The sequence below is a fragment of the Oncorhynchus clarkii genome, chromosome 25 (genome assembly GCF_045791955.1).
Source record: "Oncorhynchus clarkii lewisi isolate Uvic-CL-2024 chromosome 25, UVic_Ocla_1.0, whole genome shotgun sequence".
NCBI lineage: Eukaryota > Metazoa > Chordata > Actinopteri > Salmoniformes > Salmonidae > Oncorhynchus > Oncorhynchus clarkii.
The window spans coordinates 25,229,629-25,236,084 of record NC_092171.1 but is presented as its reverse complement, the minus strand read 5'-3'; positions in this window follow the sequence as shown (position 1 = coordinate 25,236,084).

The following is a 6,456-nucleotide window of genomic DNA, read 5'->3' as shown; positions in this document are numbered from 1 at the left end:
GATTTCTGATTTTCACTCCATTGTCAGTTTAGCCTACATTTCACTGATCTTAGTAGCAGAAAGCATTTTTGTCTGCAGTTTTCGGTTTGCCAATTTGTTTCAATATGGCGCCCTCCTCTATGTTTAATATAATACATATACATGCATTATTAATTTCGGTTTCCTATCCTGAGGCGAAGGTTGTTCTGTAGAAAGTATTTGACTCTAGCCACAAAATTAAGAAAATTAGAAGGGGGGGGTAAGAATTCGGGCAGGGGGGATATTTTCTGCACAACACCTGTCCGGCACTGCTATCATCCTCTTTTACCACTTCAACAAATATTTTCCAAACATTACTTTTCTGACCCTTCCTTCTCTTTATTTTCAACTCTCTTTCGCAGCTTTTGTCTTATTGAATTAAACTTCGACAATATAATTTTTGCCTCCGTGGATTGACGTGCATTTTTTTCTACGGATTGTCTGTGAATGCTATTTGGCGCGCTTACAGTTAAACCCTAACATTTAGGCTAATGCAGTAATACCAGATAGCCTACGGCAATGAAAGATAACCTCAATGTAGCCCATATAAATCGCTGAATAATAATACATTTATGGACTGTTAAGGTATTGTGTATCTTTATTCAACCCGCCCTTGAGCCACAAAATGTTGGGTTATCGGTCAACCTGCGCATTACTAGTAGGAGCCATTACGTTTACACCCCTTGTGTCACTAGGAATCTAAACATGGCGAACCCGGAAATGTGTCGCACATAACGTGTTTCCTTGTGTACATGCGTAGCGGGAATCATACAGATGTTGTGAAACACCAAGTTTGGTTTCCACAATTATTTCGCCTTGTTGATTGCCATTTACAAAAAAATCAAGCCATTTGTTTTATTAGCTAATATTAGTTGATACCATAGCCAGCTAGTTGGCTACTACTATAGCTAACGTTAGCATTGGCTTACAATTTGCTAGCTAGCTGACGTTACCTGGCTGTACTTTGAAGTCAACTTCAGTTGCCACTTTGCCAATGTAGCTAACATGCTGGTGTGTTAAAAGGACCAATGTTAATGGGATACGTAGTTTTCCATCGTATTGTTAACATACTGCTACCATTTTTAATTAGGAAAGTAAGCTAGCCAACTACAGGCAGACATGGAGAATCAAACCCATGCGAGGAAAGCGTCTGCGCCCATTGTGTCCCAAATCAACGCAGAATATGTCACAAAGGTAACTAAACTCTGGAAAAAAAATAAACGTAATCGCACTGTCAACTGCGTTTATTTTCCAGAAAACTTAACATGTGTAAATATTTGTATGAACATAACAAGTAGCCTAGTGGTTAGAGCGTTGGACTAGTAACTGAAAGGTTGCAAGATCGACAAGGTAAAAATCTGTCATTCTGCCCCTGAACAAGGCAGTTAACCCACTTTTCCTAGGCCGTTATTGAAAATAAGAATTTGTTCTTAACTGACGTGCCTAGTTAAATAAAGGTACAAAAAAAATAAAATAAAGGTTCAAATATTTTTCATAAACTGAACAAGTTCCACAGAAATGGAATAATGTGTCCCTGAAAAGGGAGGGTCAAATCAAATGTATTTATATATCCCTTCATACATCAGCTGATATCTCAAAGTGCTGCACAGAAACCCAGCCTAAAACCCCAAACAGCAAGCAATGCAGGTGTAGAAGCACGGTGGCTAGGAAAAACTCCCTAGAAAGGCCAAAACCTAGGAAGAAACCTATAGAGGAACCAGGCTATGTGGGGTGGCCAGTCCTCTTCTGGCTGTGCCGGGTGGAGATTATAACAGAACATGGCCAAGATGTTCAAATGTTCATAAATGACCAGCATGGTCAAATAATAATAATCTTAGTAGTTGTCGAGGGTGCAACAGGTCAGCACCTCGGGAGTAAATGTCAGTTGGCTTTTCATAGCCGATCATTAAGAGTATCTCTACCGCCCCAGCTGTCTCTAGAGAGTTGAAAACAGCAGGTCTGGGACAGGTAGCAAGTCCCGTGAACAGGTCAGGGTTCCATAGCCACAGGCAGAACAGTTGAAACTGGAGCAGCAGCACGGCCAGGTGGACTGGGGACAGCAAGGAGTCATCATGCCAGGTAGTCCTGAGGCATGGTCTTAGGGCTCAGGTCCTCCGAGAGGGAGAAAGAAAGAGAGAATTAGAGAGAGCATACTTAAATTCACACAGGACACTGGATAAGACAGGAGAAGTACTCCAGATATAACAAACTGACCCTAGCCCCCCGACACATAAACTACTGCAGCATAAATACTGGAGGCTGAGACAGGAGAGGTCAGGAGACACTGTGGCCCCATCTGATGATACCCCCGGACAGGGCTAAACAAGAAGGATATAACCCCACCCACTTTGCCAAAGCACAGCCCCCACACCACTAGAGGGATATCTTCAACCACCAACTTACCATCCTGAGACAATGTCCGAGTATAGCCCACAAAGATCTCCGCCACGGCACAACCCAAGGGGGGGGCGCCAACCCAGACAGGAAGATCACGTCAGTGACTCAACCCATTCAAGTGACGCACCCCTCCTAGGGACGGCATGAAAGAGCACCAGTAAGCCAGTGACTCAGCCCCTGTAATAGGGTTACAGGCAGAGAATCCCAGTGGAGAGAGGGGAACCGGTTGCTCCAGAGCCTTTCCGTTCACCTTCACACTCCTGGGCCAGACTACACTCAATCATAGGACCTACTGAAGAGATTAGTCTTCAGTAAAGACTTAGAGGTTGAGACGGAGTCTGCGTCTCTCACATGGGTAGGCAGACCATTCCATAAAAATGGAGCTCTATAGGAGAAAGCCCTGCCTCCAGCTATTTGCTTAGAAATTCTAGGGACAATTAGCCCATTAAGTCTCTGGTTGGGATTGGCGTATCTCCTAAACAAGATTTTAGATCAGATGTGTATGAACCCTTTGTTTCATACAGGTTTGTGTCTCTGCAGAGTGGCGATGCTGTTAAGCAGCCGATGAAGATAATGCGAGACACTGGGGCAGCCCAGTCCTTCATTTTGGAGGGTGTTTTTCCTTTGTCTAACATTTCAGCAATTGATTACAGTGTGTTAGTACAAGGCGTAACAAGCACAGAGAATTTAACCAACCTTATCGATGCAGTCTTCGTTCTCGATTCGGGGAAACAGGAGTCTCGTAAAATGTCCATGCCCAGTTGCAGGGGGTCGGTTTCAATAAAAAAAAATGCTCCTTTATAACATTCTTGTTGAATACCCAGTTCTCTTGAGTTAGCTTTAAATAGTGTATACTCCCTTGTATTTTTGAATTTGACAAACATTAATTTGATATCTAATTGTCTAGTATCTGTTTGAAACTACAGAGCCCTGTACAGTTTATATAAATATCTTCTGCGAATCCATAAGGGCAGACAAATTTCAAAGATTGATAGAAAATATCCATATTTTTTTCTGGTGGTTCTACATCAGGGCAATTGAACCCGGTTCATGAAGAAATACCGTCCTCTAGGTTTTCATGCCAACTCTAATCTAGAACACCTGATTCTAATAATTAGCATGTTGATAAGCTGAACCAGTGTAACCGATGTGAAATGGCTAGCTAGTTAGCGGGGTTGCGCTAATAGCGTTTCAATCGGTGACGTCACTCGCTCTGAGACCGTGAAGTAATTGTTCCCCTTGCTCTGCAAGGGCCACGGCGTTTGTGGAGCGGTGGGTAACGATGCTTCGAGGGTGGCTGTTGTCGATGTGTGCAGAGGGTCCCTGGTTTGAACCCAGATAGGGGTGAGGAGAGGGACGGAAGCTATACTGTTACACCAGGTTAGTTACAACTGGGGTTGGAGTGAAAACCTACAGGAGGGTAGCTCTTCAGGAACAGTGCATTCGGAAAGTATTAAGACCCCTTGACTTTGTCCACATTTTGTTACGTTACAGCCTTATTCTACAATTTATTAAATTAAATATTTTCCGGGCTTCCCGAGTGGCGCAGTGGTGTAAGGCACTGCCTCGCAGTGTTAGAGGCGTTACTACAGACCCGGGTTCATTCCTAGGCTGTATCACAAACGGCCATGGCCGGGAGGCCCATAGTAACTAACCTGGCGCACAATTGGCCCAGCGTCGCCCGGTTAGGGGAGGGTTTGGCCGGTGGGGCTTCACTTGGCTCATTGCGGTCTAGTGATTCCTTGTGGCGGGCCAGGTGCCTGCAGGCTGTCCCAGTTGGACTGTTTCCTCTGACACATTGGTGCTGCTGGTTTCCGGGTTAGGCTGGCGGGTGTTAAGGAGTGTGGTTAGGCGGGTCATGTTTCAGAGGACGAATGACTCCACCTTCGCCTCTCCCGAGCCCGTTGGGGAGTTGTAGCGATGACACAAGATCGAAAATTGGTGTAAATACAAAATATATACACTGTGGTACTCTCCTAGAGAGATTTACATGGTTATCAATACGTCATGCCAGGGTAAGCCTACACCAAACACAGCCCTTATTTGAAGTGTTTAAAAAAATCTATTGGAACTATTTCCTTGTTTAACCGCTATTCTACAGGTGTGTGTTTTTTACATCACTGATTAGTTGAACGAATTCACGATTTGGCGGGGTGTCCAGTCACCGGGGTATACCTGTGGTGCGTTTGCAAGGTTGCGTGACGGTTTGTGCTGAACAACACGTTTTTGCTGCACACCTTTGAGGTACGTTAGCCAGCAGGTCCGACCCGCTTGCTTACAGTTGCAATGGGATAGGAAGGCTTCCTGTGTTGATTAACACACAGCAGAGGTGTTGTGAGATATGGCTTGGAAATTGTCCTGCAATCCCAGGATGAGAAATGCGTTGTACCCAAATTGTCCCATTATCCCAACTGTTACACCAAGAAGTTTTATAGACTGCTAGTTAACTGCCGTTTTCGTCCTCATGCTAGCTAGCAGTAGCCACAGCAGCCATTATGGAATGGCACGCAGTGTTGAACAACTAAGGAGGTGATTGGCTGACACTGCCATCCCAAAATGGCTGCTGTGGCTTTTGCGACCTAGCATGAGGACAAAAAGGTAAGTTTTCAGGAGAAACAATCTTCCTGGTGTAACAGTTGGGATAATGGGACAATTCATGGGAAGTATATTGCATTTCTCATTTCTGGAATGAGGTACATTTTCTGAGCCATATCTCGCGCCAGCTATGCAGTGTCTAAATCTACAGACTGAAGGCTGTCCGGCCCTAGTGCAGCTGTTAGCAAGCGGGTCGGATCTGCTGGTTAGAGTTACATTTGGTGGGTGTGGCCTGATCAATATGGATGTGACCATCTGAAATTGCTAAACTTGTGCAGCACACCAGGTCATCGCCCTCTGGGCCACCATAATCACAAAGTTTTCCAACTGGTTTTTCAGTACAGTTTTCTTTCACTGTTGGAGCTAGAAACAAGCATTTTGCTGCACCTGCGATAACCTCTGCAAATATGTGTATGCGACGAGTGAACTTTTATTTTATTTGAGTTCCATTTCTGTTGAATTCCACATTGAACACCGTTCTGTTGTACTGAATGCAACCCTGGCTGGCATCTTCTGAATTCCGGGAGGGGTTCATTTCCCCCATTTGACTTGGCCAAGATGATTTCAGAGGAGCTGGTGTTCTCTACCAAAGCAAATCCCTCCTGGTTCCTCCACTCACTCTGGGCCAGACATCTTACCATCACTCCCAGAAACAAATCCAGTGCACTCACACAACATTTGCTTATGGGATGCCGAGATTATAGTTTTTGTTATAATAACCTCTCTCACTTTATTTTTCAAGTTGGCTAATAGATACTAGGTGCCCCAAGAATAAACTACCATTCGACCCAAAGGTTAGCCTCCTACTTAGATATATAATTGATTTATGAATATAGTGGAGACGGTCTGCTTGCTCTAACAAACGGTATTTGTCACCCACTCAGGTCTTGGAGGATGTCTATGAGAAAGTGATTCTAAAGTCCGTGTGAGTGAACTCAACTGAATAGTTGAATAGTGTCAGTATTTTGTAATGTTAAATCTTCTCACCACAAGTCGAATAAATGGTTAACCAAGTCCTCCATGTCTGCTATTTTATCTTCAGGTTCGCCATTAGGAAGATCATGTTACTGGAGTTCAGGTGGATTTTTGACCCTTTTTAATGTGGCCTCAATACATTATCAATGATAATAATTTATCATCAGAGAGAACGTCCCTGCCTGTGAGGTAAGAATGAATACCCTGGCCTGTCAAACAGAAATGTTCATCCTTGGTTGTAGATTTTTGGTTCACATAGCAAATGCTTAGCTGTGTTAACAATCAGTGAGTGTGTTGTTGTACATGCTATATTGTTGTGAATGTGGGTGTTGTGTGTTGCCTGTACATGGACAGCCCCAGCAATACATCTACTTAAGGCAAATGTCTCCAGCGAGCATTGATCAATGTCTTCTATATCAATGTCCTCTAATGTTGTTTTTAACCCTTGGTTTATTATGTGTATCCAGGTGT